Source organism: Sander vitreus, chromosome 21 (assembly GCF_031162955.1).
Source record: "Sander vitreus isolate 19-12246 chromosome 21, sanVit1, whole genome shotgun sequence".
NCBI lineage: Eukaryota > Metazoa > Chordata > Actinopteri > Perciformes > Percidae > Sander > Sander vitreus.
In genome coordinates, this window is record NC_135875.1 from 8,086,559 (window position 1) to 8,100,470 (window position 13,912).

General features: G+C 40.2%; 1 non-coding gene across 1 annotated transcript; it reads left to right on the top strand.

Moving 5' to 3' along the window:
• Positions 1 to 13,221: 13,221 nt before the first annotated feature.
• Positions 13,222 to 13,336, top strand: LOC144536805 (U5 spliceosomal RNA). The gene has a single exon (XR_013503779.1). It is a non-coding gene; the product is annotated as a U5 spliceosomal RNA (small nuclear RNA).
• The last annotated feature ends 576 nt before the right edge of the window (positions 13,337 to 13,912 follow it).

The window sequence follows — 13,912 nt, forward strand, 5'->3', positions numbered from 1 at the left end:
GTGTTTAACACTATAAAATATATAAATGTTCCCCGTTTTCAGTAAGCTAAGCTAAGCTAACCAGCTGCTGGTTGTAGCTTCATATTACAAATTACATTACATGTCATTTAGCTGACGCTTTTATCCAAAGCGACTTCCAATTAAGTGCTTTCAACCTTGAAGGTACAAACTCTGGACAGCAAGAAGTAAGTGCAAGTACATTAGCTTTAAATAAGTCAAACTACAAAGAGCCACATGAGTTTCTTTTTGTTTTGTTTTTCATATACATGTACATATCAATTCAAATCTGACGCACAGACACACAGTGAGACAAAATGTGATCGCGAGTTTGAAGGATTTTTTCTTTCAGGCTTTCACTAAGACTTTTTTGTGTGCAAGCACTTTGTAGTCATGTTTAGAGGTGTAAGAGCAAGGAAGCACTGTGAGAGTCATGCTCATGGCCGTTTTATGGTTGTGTGTAGAATCGATGGCGTCTCCCGCGCAGACCCCTCTGCGTCTACACTGGACCCTACGCCGTAGCCTGACGTGCACCTCTTGTGCATCGCTGCGTTGCTGCGACGTGTAGTTAAATTGGCCTTATTACGTAGGCCCCACGCAGAGCTTTCGCCGTAGCCTACGTCAGTGGGGGGAGGAGTGATAGAGCAAGGGAGAAGTGAGAGAGTGACTGCCAGGGGCGGAGTGGGACCAAAAAATCTACCAGGAAATTTCAACCAAAACACGTCTTTTTAAACACGTAATTTTGAATAGAGTACCGAAATAGCAGTTTCACAGGATCTAAACAAACTTTCGAGGTGGTAGACATGTGGCATAATTTCTAGCGACCTAGTACGTTGTGTTTTAATAACATGTTTTACCTACTAGGCAGGAGCTTAGCCACATAGTATATAAAAAATATACTAACGTCATAGAACCCTTGCAAAATTATTTTAAATAGAAGAAAGCCACCGCTACTGGTCACATCTATGGTTAGATTGATTAGTTTAGATCCAGTGAAATTGCTACCTTGGCATATTATAGTTTTAGTCCACTTAACACATTATAATGTTTCCTTTTCCTTTTGAAAATTGCTGCTCGAGTCAATGCGTAAGCATTAACAGTGTATTAATTTCATATTTAATCACAGTTAACTTATAATATTACTGGTGAAAACTGGAATTGTATTACACCTATAATTTCATTTGGGTGCAATCCTGCGGGCGAAAAAGTAAACTACTACTATAGGCTATCCCATTCTGAGGCTGCAGCACCATGATCATTAACAGAACTATAATGTATAATAATGTATTTCTTTTTAATGGCTCTCACTGGTTGGTGTCCAGGGAACAACTACAAAAAAACGTTTCAGAGTGAGTCACACTTTTCTGACGGCTACAGTGGCTTTACTATTACAGTATGATCCGCATCACCAATAAAGAAAAATGCCGTTTGCGAAAAACGTAATGCACAAAAAATCTGCTGGGATGTTAAAGCATGTCCACGATGGTGGATGTTAGTGATGTGAGGACAGATAAGGTATCTACATATCTGATGGACTGTGAAAAAAGGTGGAAATGAAAATACATTTAGTCGGGACTCAATATCATCTCCCGACTAAATCTCGTCTCGTCTCGTTAAGTTTTATTTATTAAGTGTTTATTCATGCAGATAACAAACTGCATTAAAATGCGCCTGATACAGAATGAATGAATGAATGAGGAAATGAGTGAGAAGAAACCTCGAGTTCCTCTCAGTCTCCTCCCTCTGACACTTAACATAGTAACTGACTCTGAGGTTAAGTTACCTCTCTGTGATCAGATCATAAGTGGACAACTCTAAGTACAAGTGAAAACACTCTCAGAGTAAGATTTCCCTGAAAGTTATGGAAACAAATAGCACCACCTGATGACATATTAGAGCTATGACTACCAAGTGAGAGTATAAACCCCTATTCAAAGAGTGACAGCAATGGATATGGATATATGTATATATATATATAATGCATTAAAGTAAAAGAAAATGGATTAAAATAAAACATGTGAATTTGCACCATATGCAAATCCACTAATTGTCAGCACATGCAAACAAATGTGGAACTCCCTGTCTGATGATCTCTGCTAATTTTGTGCCTTCATTTAAATCCTTATCATAATATACAGTAGCCTATTGTTTCTATGTAGCATGAGACTTCTGAAAATAAAAACAATGATGAAGTTAAACAAAATGGCAATTCAGTCTGTTTATCAGACATTTTTTTTCTTCTTTTAATTATTTGACTTTTTAAAATATGTTTATGCTCTGTACTGACAAAATATTGTATAATAAAATACCGTGCATTGGTTTACCTTTTTTCTTTCATTCTTTGTGAGTATGACACTGTTTTTTTTCCTTATTTATTTATTTATTTCCTCAAGACATATTAGCTAATATCTTAACATAAATTGTGTGGGATAATTAACTTAACCCTTGTGTGGTGTTCATATTTTTGTTACACAGCCAATGTTCCCGGGTCTGGTGGACCCACCACATTATTAGGCTTTTAAATCAATACAGCCATAACAATTTATGTAAAAATACTTAACAGATGTTTACTTTAGCTCAATTACCAATGATATATACGTCATTTATGGTTCATATTTGCCATTTACCCCTGTGAGATCACATTTATGATCTGATCATTTTCGTTTTTTGTGAGAAAACAAGGAAATTCAATTATAAAAAAGATTTAAAAAAAAATAGAAACAAGATTTTTGATCATTATTGGTGCTTATTTCTTAGAACTTAATCAGAACAGGTGAAAGTGCTTGAGATGTAACAATTTTGTAACTTTGTGTGGGAATAGCAGGTGCAGAAAGACAACATAGTTTCATAGCACCTACAATTAAACACACTCAGTTCCAGTAGACACAAACACCTCATATGTAATAGTTATGTGTAGGGGGGGGGGGGGGTGTACCGTGTGTAGTCATTGAAAATAAGTTATAATTTTAGTTTTAATGTTCTTCACAGAAATTGAGCCAATAATAAATAGCATAATCTTTCTTTTAGCAAACATCTAAATGTTAGGTCCCACAGACCCGAACACTACGCAAGGTCAGTCAAATCAAACAATAATTAATTTAGCTTACAGGACACACACCACACACAGCTGGAAATCAACAAAGATGTATTTTTTAAAAGTGGAAACCTATGGCCTCTTGTTAAAATAACAGTTCCAAAATTTTGGGAAATAGGCTTATTCGCTTTCTTACTGAGCGTTAGATGAAAAGATACCACTTCCTGGTAAATATAAGCTACAGCCAGCAGCTGCTTAGCTTAGCTTAGCACTAAGGCTGGAAGCAGGGGGAAACCATGGGGGAAAAAGCTAGCCTAGCTTTGTCCAAACCATATGGTCTAAACAAAATCCGCCCACCAGCACCTCTAACGCTCAGTGGTTTCCTGGCAAATGTAAAATGGCGAATAGTTGTTTTTACTTTACGAATTGTTGTTTGTTGTTTGTTTTGTTTTTGTCAACAAAGGAGATACAACACATTAATTGGTGAGTTTCAGGGGTGCTAGTTGGCAGATTTGGTAACTTTGGTCTACAGAGCCAGGCTAGCTTGTTCCCTCTGTTTCCAGTCTTCATGTTAAGCTAAGTCAGTGCTAAATCTATACACTTAAATATGTGACTCTTTCTGTATCTAATATCTGAATATACGGTTATCAAAAGTGAGATAGTGCCCCATTTTTGCCAATATCTATTGAAATTGAGTTAAACAATACGGCTGAAATATTTCGGAGGCCCGGAAAGGTAACAATTCCTGTTCTGGTCACAGAATCTGACTGGTTACAGAATATGGTGTCACACCTGTGGACTTTAACATCCGGGCCGCTGCTGAGCGGGAGCCCACTGCATGGGGTGCTGCCAAGGGGGTAAACCTCTCTCCACAACGCATACCTCCTATGGCGCCATTTTGATGCTACCTAGCTCTTACCCGCCATTAGCAATACATTGACTGCCATTCATTTTGACGTCACTTTGACAGCAAATAAATTTACATCTGAAGTGTTTAAAGACTTTATTTGTCCATTGCTTATTTCTAAAGAAACACAACAATGTATAAAAGGCTCCATTACCTTGTATCTCACGTTATGGCTCCATAGCAGGCGTTTTTGTAAAAATAGGCTAATGATTGTGTCCTAACCACGCGACTAACTGTCGCATAGTAGAGGAAATACCTTATAGTACAGGAGAAGCTCGCAGGCAGTTTCGACTTACATTAGCTGTTTAAGTTTAATAACTAATGTTAACTAGCATTTTAGTTAGCAATAATTAGCCTGTGCCTATGTTATCTGCTTACATATACAGTCATGTGAAAAAATTTGGACTTAAAAATAGCCCCACATCATCACATACCATTCACCATACCTAGAGATTGGCATGTTGTACTTTCCATAAAATCATCTCTCAATGCAAATCAAACCAGCTATTAGGCTAACTGAAATAAAACCATGCCAATCTCTAGGTATGGTGAAGGGCATGCTTGAGTGCATGCTTGCGCATGCAACTTGGGGACAGAAAGAAGACGTGTTTCGTGTAGCTAGTAGTAGTAGCAGCATAGCGTAAGTCAAAATGCCAAGGAGTTGTTGCGTGGTTAATTGTACAAACAGAGCCAGTGATGGGTGCCCGATGTTTAACATACCTAGGGGGAAGCATGCTTTTGCCAAAAACCGGCGGAGGTTATGGCTTCAAGAAGGGCAGATTGGGGTCATATGCAAGAGTCAAGCTCCCATCAATCAGAAAAGTTGCAGCTTGTTCAGTTGTTCAGCAAAGTGATATCTACCTGTCAGGGCTGTAGTACTCGAGTCCGGACCATAGACAGGTACAGGTCCGGACTCAAGACAAGTTTAGACTGCTAGCTAAGCTACGACGATGTTTTGCTAACGTTAGCGCAACAGCATTAGCATAGCCTGCTAGGTAAATATTACGACTGCCTTCGGAGTTTCTTATATCTGTGTCCACGTTGTCAACATAAGACCTGTGGCGTTAGTGCTCCTTTTGTACCATAATTTTATTGAATGAAATATTAAGCCTCACTCCTACGAGATAGGTGGGTTTTTATTACGTTACACACAAAGCTAACTGGCTATAGTTAGCCTGTACGTATGCTAGGGGACGTCACAGAGACAGCGGCAGTAGAGTTTCGGCGAGCTAACCACGACGTGTTGTCGCCCTCTCGCCCACAATCAACCTCTGCTGCTAAAAACAGTCAACCTGCAGTGATGTTTTGAAATGGAGACACACATATCGTACCTTTTCTCGGGAAATTCTGGCCATTATTTTACGGCATAAACCAACCATAGGGGTACACTCAGGGGTAACCCTGCTGCTAACATTGGCTTTTACATTAGCCTAAAATGATAATTATAGCCATACATATATATCACAGTAACACTGCAAAATTAAAGACAGACAAACAGATCCAACTAAAATCCCGTTTTATTGAGTCAGTTATATACAAACAATAAGGAAAGCTTCAATATTTAAGGTTGTTGCTGTAATATTCACATCGACTATAATACATGATTTAAGTTAAAAGCATTACTTATATGAGATTTTTCTGTTGGCCAACTGATGCACGTCATGATTTGTAAGCTGCACATGCTCAGTGTGTGTAATTTGAGTAAGCGATGAGCCGAGGCACGATTCACATGTTGCTCCAGGTTTGAGCAAATAAAACCCAGTTTATATCACGTCAGTGTGATTCTACATTCTTGTGTATGCAGCACAAAGAACAAGACATGGTGTCAGAGTGAAAGAGTGAATACGATTCGAACAGCATGGACGTCGCTGGAGTTCCTTCACCCCATATGGATTGGGATGCTAGCAACTTGCCCGTAGCATGGCGCAAGTTCAAACTTCATGTGGAATTGATGTTTACCGGTCAGTTTAAGAATATGAAGTATCTGATTGACTTAAGTATTTGTTATAACACTAGTATCTGATTGACTTAAAGTCTGTGGTACAATAAACATGGTTCCATTTGGCTGAGGTATATGGTTAGAGGAAATGGCTCTGTGAGGGCAAATGGGGTTACTGATTGATTTCCCCCAGGACCTGGATTCACCTACCACCATCACAACATCTCATGTTACACACAGCTTAGGGTATATGTATTCAGGTTTGACCAGCAGAACCTCAGAGCGACAATATTTGAGGATTGGGTTGGTCGTCTCTCCGAGCTCCTGCAGAAGCTTGTAAATTGATGCTGGAATCTTTGATGTAATAAACCTTTTTTATAATCAAGAACAGTGTCAACGAAGTTCCTTTTCCACACATCGGCAACGCAGTGTTGCAACTTAATTTACCACAAAGAAACCAGACAAGACAAGAAGTGCAGCTACCTTCTCCTGTGGGTCGGAGAAAAAGGTAGAGATATATATAATACGTGGACATTGACAGAGGCAGAAGCAAAGGTTTTAAAATCATACTATGAGCGTTTTGAAGCATACGTAATGCCAAAGTCCAACGTCATTTTCGCACGCTACAAATTCCATGAGAAGATATAGGGAGCTAGCGAGCCTTTTGAACAGTTTGTCACGGAATTGAAACTGCTTGTGAAGGACTGTGGATATGCTGACAGTGAGGAGATGATAAGAGATCAGGTGGTATTTGACATTCATTCACCTAAAGTCCATGAAAAGCTGCTGAATATCGGATCTGATTTGACGCTGGATAAAGCAATAGACATTGCTATGTCTCATGAAATAGCAAAAGTGCAACTTCAGACAATAGATGGCGGCAACAGTTCACATGAGCAGGCGATTCATGTGATTGGCAAGCAGTATCACAAGAAAGGTGCTTGGAGAGCGCGCCAAGAGAGAACAAAAGGACAACTCGATGACGCACACAAGCCAGCCGACTGCCGTGTTCGCGCTAAAACCTGCGTTACTGCGGAAATAAGGCTCATGACGCGAACAGCTGCCCAGCAAAAGGGAAACAGTGCAAAATATGCAACAAATGGAACCATTTTGCAAAAGTGTGTCATTCCAAGCAGGGAAAAGGAGTCCATGCAGTAAGTGAAAATGAACGAATATGCAGACGGTGAAGATTTGTTTATTGATGCAGTAACAGAGGGGAACAGTTCTCAAGATATCGAACAGGCTTTTGCAAGTTTACAAGTGGGACCAAATCAAAACATGGTCAAATTCAAGTTGGACACCGGGGCATCAGCTAACGTCATTCCAACACTTACTTTCAAGGAATTGGGAATACAGAATATGCTTCAACCCTCAATGCGCCCACTTTATGGCTATGGTGGAGAGCAGCTTGTAGTTAGAGGCAAGTACAACATGAAATGCCAATACAGGAACATTCAGTTGATGCTGAAATGTTATGTTGTAGACACACATGCATCGCCAGTGCTAGGATTACAAGCATGCCTGGACTTTGGATTAATCAAGCTCATTCTCTCTATGTCCGCTGAACAAAAAGTGCCTGTAATGGAGGAGTTTGCAGACGTTTTTAAAGGGATAGGACTGTTTCCTGGTGAATGTACCATTCACGTTGACCCCAATGCTGTGCCTGTTGTTCCCCCACCAAGACGTGTTCCCATTGCTTTATGTGATCGCCTGCAGGATGAGCTACGGAGCATGGAGAAACAAAAGGTCATCGTGAAAGTCACCGAACCAACTGAATGGGTTAACTCAATGGTAGCAGCAGAAAAACCACGCACAGGCAAGCTGAGGATATGACTTGATCCTAAAGACTTGAACAAGGTAATCAAACGACCACACTACCCCTTACCTTCACATCCAGGTTAGCTGGAGCATGCTACTTTAGTGTCATGGATGCCAAGTCAGGCTACTGGGCTATAAAGCTCACAGAGGAGTCTTCCAAGTTGACAACCTTCAACACAGTGTTCAGACGGTACAGATTCTTGCGGTTACCCTTTGGAGTGAAATCGCCCAGGATGAGTTCCAGCGGAAAGTGAACGAGACTTATGGAGATCTACAAGGTGTCATGGCGATTGTGGATGACATTCTCATATATGGCAGGAACAAGCAGGAGCATGATGAAAACCTCTGTGCCATGCTGCAACGTTCCAGAGAGAGAGGAGTGAAGCTCAACCCAGAAAAGAGTGTTGTCTGCACCGCTGAGGCTACTTTGGGCACCTCATCACCAAAGACGGAGTCAAGCCTGATCCAGCCAAGATTGCAGCTATCAAAGAGATGAAAGCTCCAAAGGACAAACGTGAGCTGGAAACAATCTTAGGCATGGTGAACTATTTGTCAAAATTTGCCCAGGTCTTGCCAGCATCAATGCGCCTCTGCGTCACCTGTTGAAAGAGACAAATGAGTTCACATGGATGCACAGCATGAAGATGCATTTCAGAAGATAAAAGAGCTCATCACGCGTGAACCAGGTCCTGTCCTGACAGTGGAAAGTGACCACAAACCACTGGAATCCATCATTCGCAAATCTCTCGCAGCAACACCTCCCAGGCTACAGCGAATGTTTCTTCAGCTGCAAAGGTATGATTTTACCATTGTCCACAGACCAGGCAAAGACATCCCTGTTGCAGACACTCTATCCAGGAAGAACCAGGATGAGAGCCTCAGAGAGGGCATGGACATGCAAATACACATGCTGTACAGTAACTTACCTGTCAGTGACACAAAGCTAAAAGAAATCAAAGCGGAGACCGACAAAGACACACAGTTAAAGCAACTTAAAAGAACAATCAGTGAAGGGTGGCCTGAGAAAAGGGAACTATGCCCACAGAGTATTGCTGAGTATTGGAACTACGCGACGAGCTCTCTCAGTTGAATTACATCATATTCAAGGGTGAGAGAATCGTTGTTCCTACTTCACTGCGTGCTGAGATGCTGTCACAGATACACATTGGTCACATGGGTATCGAAAAGTGCAAACAGAGAGACATCCTATTTTGGCCAGGCATGAACAAGCACATGGAGGAAACGGTTGGAAAGTGCTCCACGTGCCTCGAACACAGGCCTTCCAACACCAAGGAGCCCATGATCAGCCACAAAATCCCGGATCGGGCATGGCAGACTGTTGCTACGGATTTGTTCACCTGGAACAATGAACAATACATCATTACAGTGGACTATTACAGCAGGTATTTTGAGCTTGACAAATTGCACAGCACAACATCCTCTACTGTAATACACAAACTCAAAGCAGCCTTCGCCAGACATGGCATACCTGAGACTGTTATATCAGATAACGGCCCTCAATACAAATGCAAAGAGTTTTGCTGACAAATGGGAGTTTACCCACATAACTTCCAGTCCACATTATCCCCAAAGCAATGGACTCGCAGAAAAATCTGTACAGATCACAAAAGCACTGTTGGAAAAGGCCAGATGTGACAGAAGAGATCCTTACCTAAGTCTCCTTGAATATTGCAACACTCCTGTTGACAGTTTCAGATCACCTGCTCAACTGCTCATGAGTAGGCGGTTGCGTTCAGTCTTACCCAGAACACACCGGCAGCTTCAGCCAAAGGTCGTCAGTTTGAGAGAAGTTCATGCTAGGCGAATCCACCAGCAGCAACAGCAGAAAACGTACTACGACAGGTCAGCCAGACCTCTGTCGCCGCTGCAGGAAGGTCAACACATCCGCTTTCAAGAGCAAGGTCAGTGGAAACCTGCAGTAGTCATCAGACTGGCTGAAACCGACCGTTCCTATCACATACGTTCAGCTGAAGGGGGACAGGAATACAGGAGAAACAGACGCCACCTCCTTTCCACTAAAGAACATCACACTTACACTGACAAACATCCTGAGGACAACGCACCACAGACTCCACACATCAGCACATCTCCTATTCCACAGACCGCAAAGGAATTTTCCCCTCTTACCACCACTTACAAGACAAGATCCGGACGAGAAATCAAGCCTAGAGCTGTTTTCGACTTATAATACTTATATTTATAAGTAGGCGGATCGCTGCCCTTCTAAAAAAATAAATAAATAAATAAAGAATGTGATGTTTGGTTCTGATTGCAACTGTCATATGTGATACCTAGTTCTGTTTGCAATTTTGTGTTTTCTGATATCTTAACAGATGTGTTCATTAATTTCAGTGTAGGAAAGCTCATTGAATGTTAGAGCAGTTACTTTGTAAGTACCACACTACATATATGTCATAGTCCATCCATCCATCTTTGTCTGCTTATCCGGTATCGGGTCGCGGGGGTAGCAGCTCCAGCAGGGGACCCCAAACTTCCCTTTCCCGAGCCACATTAACCAGCTCCGACTGGGGGATCCCGAGGCGTTCCCAGGCCAGGTTGGAGATATGTCATAGTGAACTAGTGAATATATCCTGTTTCAGATTTTACCCATACTGACTGTGTGTAGGTATCTAGATTAAAACCTTACACTTCTATGAGAAGGGGGATGTAATATTCACATTGAATATAATACATGATTTAAGTTAAAAGCATGTATATGTAAGCAGATAACATAGGCACAGGCTAATTATAGCTGACTCAGTTGAAGACTGCGCAGTAACACTCAGCCCTCACCGGAAAAGTGCTTCTAATATACTTCACTGGTCTCCGTCCAGAGCGACGGGATCTGCTGGTCCATTCATTTAACTGTCTATGGGCGCTGCCATTCTCTTACAGTTTTTCTCAATTGCTAAAATACAATTTTTGATAATTGCTCCATTTTCTGAAAACATTAAACACAAAACCTCACCTTCAAGCACTATTTACAAAAACCTCTGACTCCTCTTGCAAAATGAAACTTTCGCCTCAAAACAGTTTTACCTGTGTTCAAAATCAAACACTGCTCTCAAATCATAAACAAAGTGATCAAAATGATATACACTATCAAGCAGTCAGTAAACAATACACCAACAAATAGAAAACACATTGTTCAAAACATATAGTTATCAGGGAGAAGTACATTTTTAATCTCTAAACAAATTTCATATTTTTCCGTCATTGTCATTAGATGAACGAAAACTTGTTCTATCATAGTAGCTCAAAATTGATCAGAAATTACTACTCTGCTATGCTCTGCAATTTTTTTTGTTCTTCCTCCTCCTTGTACTCCTATTTTTACAGTACTGTACCCTACTGTCTCTGTGATACTGTAATTCTTATTCTTTGTTGATATTAACCTGCAACCATTCAAAATCTATTGAGCAGTCAGTACTGTTACAGTAACAAATGGAAAGCACAATGTTCAGGGCCATACAATTTGTTCATTGTACAGTACACAGCCTACAATGCAACAGTATACAATACTAAAAGGGACAAAAATCAAAGGAGTAAACGTGATCAATGTGCTTCTTCTTGTCTTTGGGCTGGGTCAGGCCAGAGCACTCCGTCGACATCACAAGCAATATTGTCCCTCCTGAGGCAACGGGGGAAGGAGCCTCTTGTGTGCCGTATCCAGCCCTGACACCTCGCATACACACTCGTCCTCTCACATTGTTTCTTCTATCCATTCTCAGACTTTCTCCTTCCCACCTTCAACAACCTGTTTGCTCTCTGAACTGGCTTATGTTGGTTGTGTCACATCATTTGAAACAAGTGATATCAATTTTGAGTGGTTGTGTTCAATCAATGACATGTGTTCTCTATTTGTATTTGACTGTTGCCACTTGTGTTTACCAGTATGGATGACATGTGCATTAGAGTGCAGAATGTGTTTTGAGAATGAGAATGTGTTTAGAGTTTTGCTGAAAAGTCTAAGTGAGATCTGCAAATTGTGTTTGACCATGTGAAATGGTTTAAGGTATTGACAACAGACTGCACAATTAGCTAAATGAGTTCAGGCAACTGAGAACTTTGTTCAGCCAATGGGTTTTAGTGTTTTAGCGATTGAGAAAAACTGTAATACATCCATGGGCGCTGCATGGCTGCCTACAAAGTCATGGATGTATTAAGAGAACAAAATGCGTAAAAAACAGTCACAGTGTATGAATACATATTCAAAGTTAAATTTTAAACTTAAAATTTTAGTTAAAAATGTGTTTCAATTCAATTGAATTACTTATTGTTGATTGATTAGCATATGTTTCGCCAATTTGAAGGTAGGCTAAGGTCAAACAGGGGGCAGAGGTGAACCAATCTAGCTAGTTCTGCCATCATGGCGGATCATTTGAAGTTTTTTTTTTATTGTGGAGCAAACAAGAAACATGAAAAAGTAAAGGAATATGCTAGTAGAAGACCTCTTAATAATAACTAATAATAACTTAAATGTGTGACCTGCGTTGGAAAAGTACATTTTACTGACCTTACATTGACTCTGCTGCAAAGAATATAGAGTAACTTACCTGTTACAAGCTATGTAACTACATAGCTTGTAACAGGTATGTATTTAACAGGTAAGTCTTATTCTTGTAAGATTTTCATTTGGACTGTTGCTATATTTCTGGGGCATAGGCTACCGATCTTTAGTCATGGTGAGTGGGCTACTTGAGTTGTGTGAGTGAATCGAGTAGTAACCCTTATTTCTATTTAAAAATACACAGGTTAAAATGCTTATAAAACGAGACAGTAACCTTGCATCCGAACCATTCAACCAAACCTCCAAAACAAACCTGCTAAACTTTTCATTTTGATTTTATGACTGCCTGCATTGTAGTTTTTATGCAATTTCCCTTGCGTGATTAATAAAGTAGGCTATAAATTATTATTATTATAAATCTTAAACATTTAAATTAACCACAGCCTTTCTGTTTGGAGCAGTTAGCTTATACATTTATGGGAGTATGTTGGTTTGATTTTACTCAGTGATGCAAAGAGGAGAAATTCAGTTTTGTGTGGTCACCACAGGGCGTCGTTGTTCTGCATGAAATCTGCAGGCTTTCGGAAGTCAGTAGTTCACGCTTTATAGCCTAAGTGTGTGACAAATGTAATACAAACAGTATGAAGATCGTCCGTCAGTGATATTGCAGTCAGTATGTTAATTATTGTATTTAAAGTTAGATTAAATATATAGACTTCAAACAAAATGGTAAATGAAAATGAAAATCAATCGTAACTGGCGTCATTCACTCCCATCATGCCTTGCGTAACAACGTGAAAACAGGATAAACGTTTCGTTTGAAGTACCACAGTTAACCACTTACAAAGTACAAGTAGGCCTACGTTCATGAACGCTGCTATGTATGTCCACAACGACTCTGTCTATTACTCTGTTTAGTTGTATCAAGTGTACACCACTGGTGAGGTACGTGTCCCAACTCAAGTGACCGGCGTCTTCACGTAGATCACGTCAGATTACTCTGACTTCTCTTCAGATCGTATAAATCTTTCGCCTTTTACTAAAGATTTCCGTGGAGAGGATCAATAAGAGTTATACTCAATTTTTTGATGCCCTGCTTCATGCGGGGCTTCCTGATTTGTCAAATATAAAAATATATAAACACAGTCGGATAGTTTCTGTGAAATGTCAGAAATATCTGTTTTCGCTTACTTGCGTTAATTTAGGTTATGTGCCTAACATGATTAAGACATGTAATCTCTGTCAGAAACATGTCGTCTGCCTTGATATGCGATTTCTTTATATTTATTTATTATTAGGTCATAGTTTAGTAATGTGCTGGTAAAGTATGCAAGTGGCTGGTAGATTTGATTCACTCACCAGCCAAAAAAAAGTGTGTGTGTGTGTGTGTGTGTGTGTGTGTGTGTGTGTGTGTGTGTGTGTGTGTGTGTGTGTGTGTGTGTGTAGGGGGTGGGTCTTTTCGAAACTTAATAAAAGATTTATTTAAAAGTAGGAACATTTACCACAGCAGTAAATAATTAATTTTGCAGCGTGGTTGTGCTTTTGATTGTAAGGGTGAACATTTTGTGGTAATTGTTCGAAAAGAGACGGATAGGTAAGATTTTCATTCTACAAAGCCCGGAAGCTTAAACGCAATCCCATCATGCATTGCGCGATAGAATAGCCTATATGGCTAAACAATGCGAA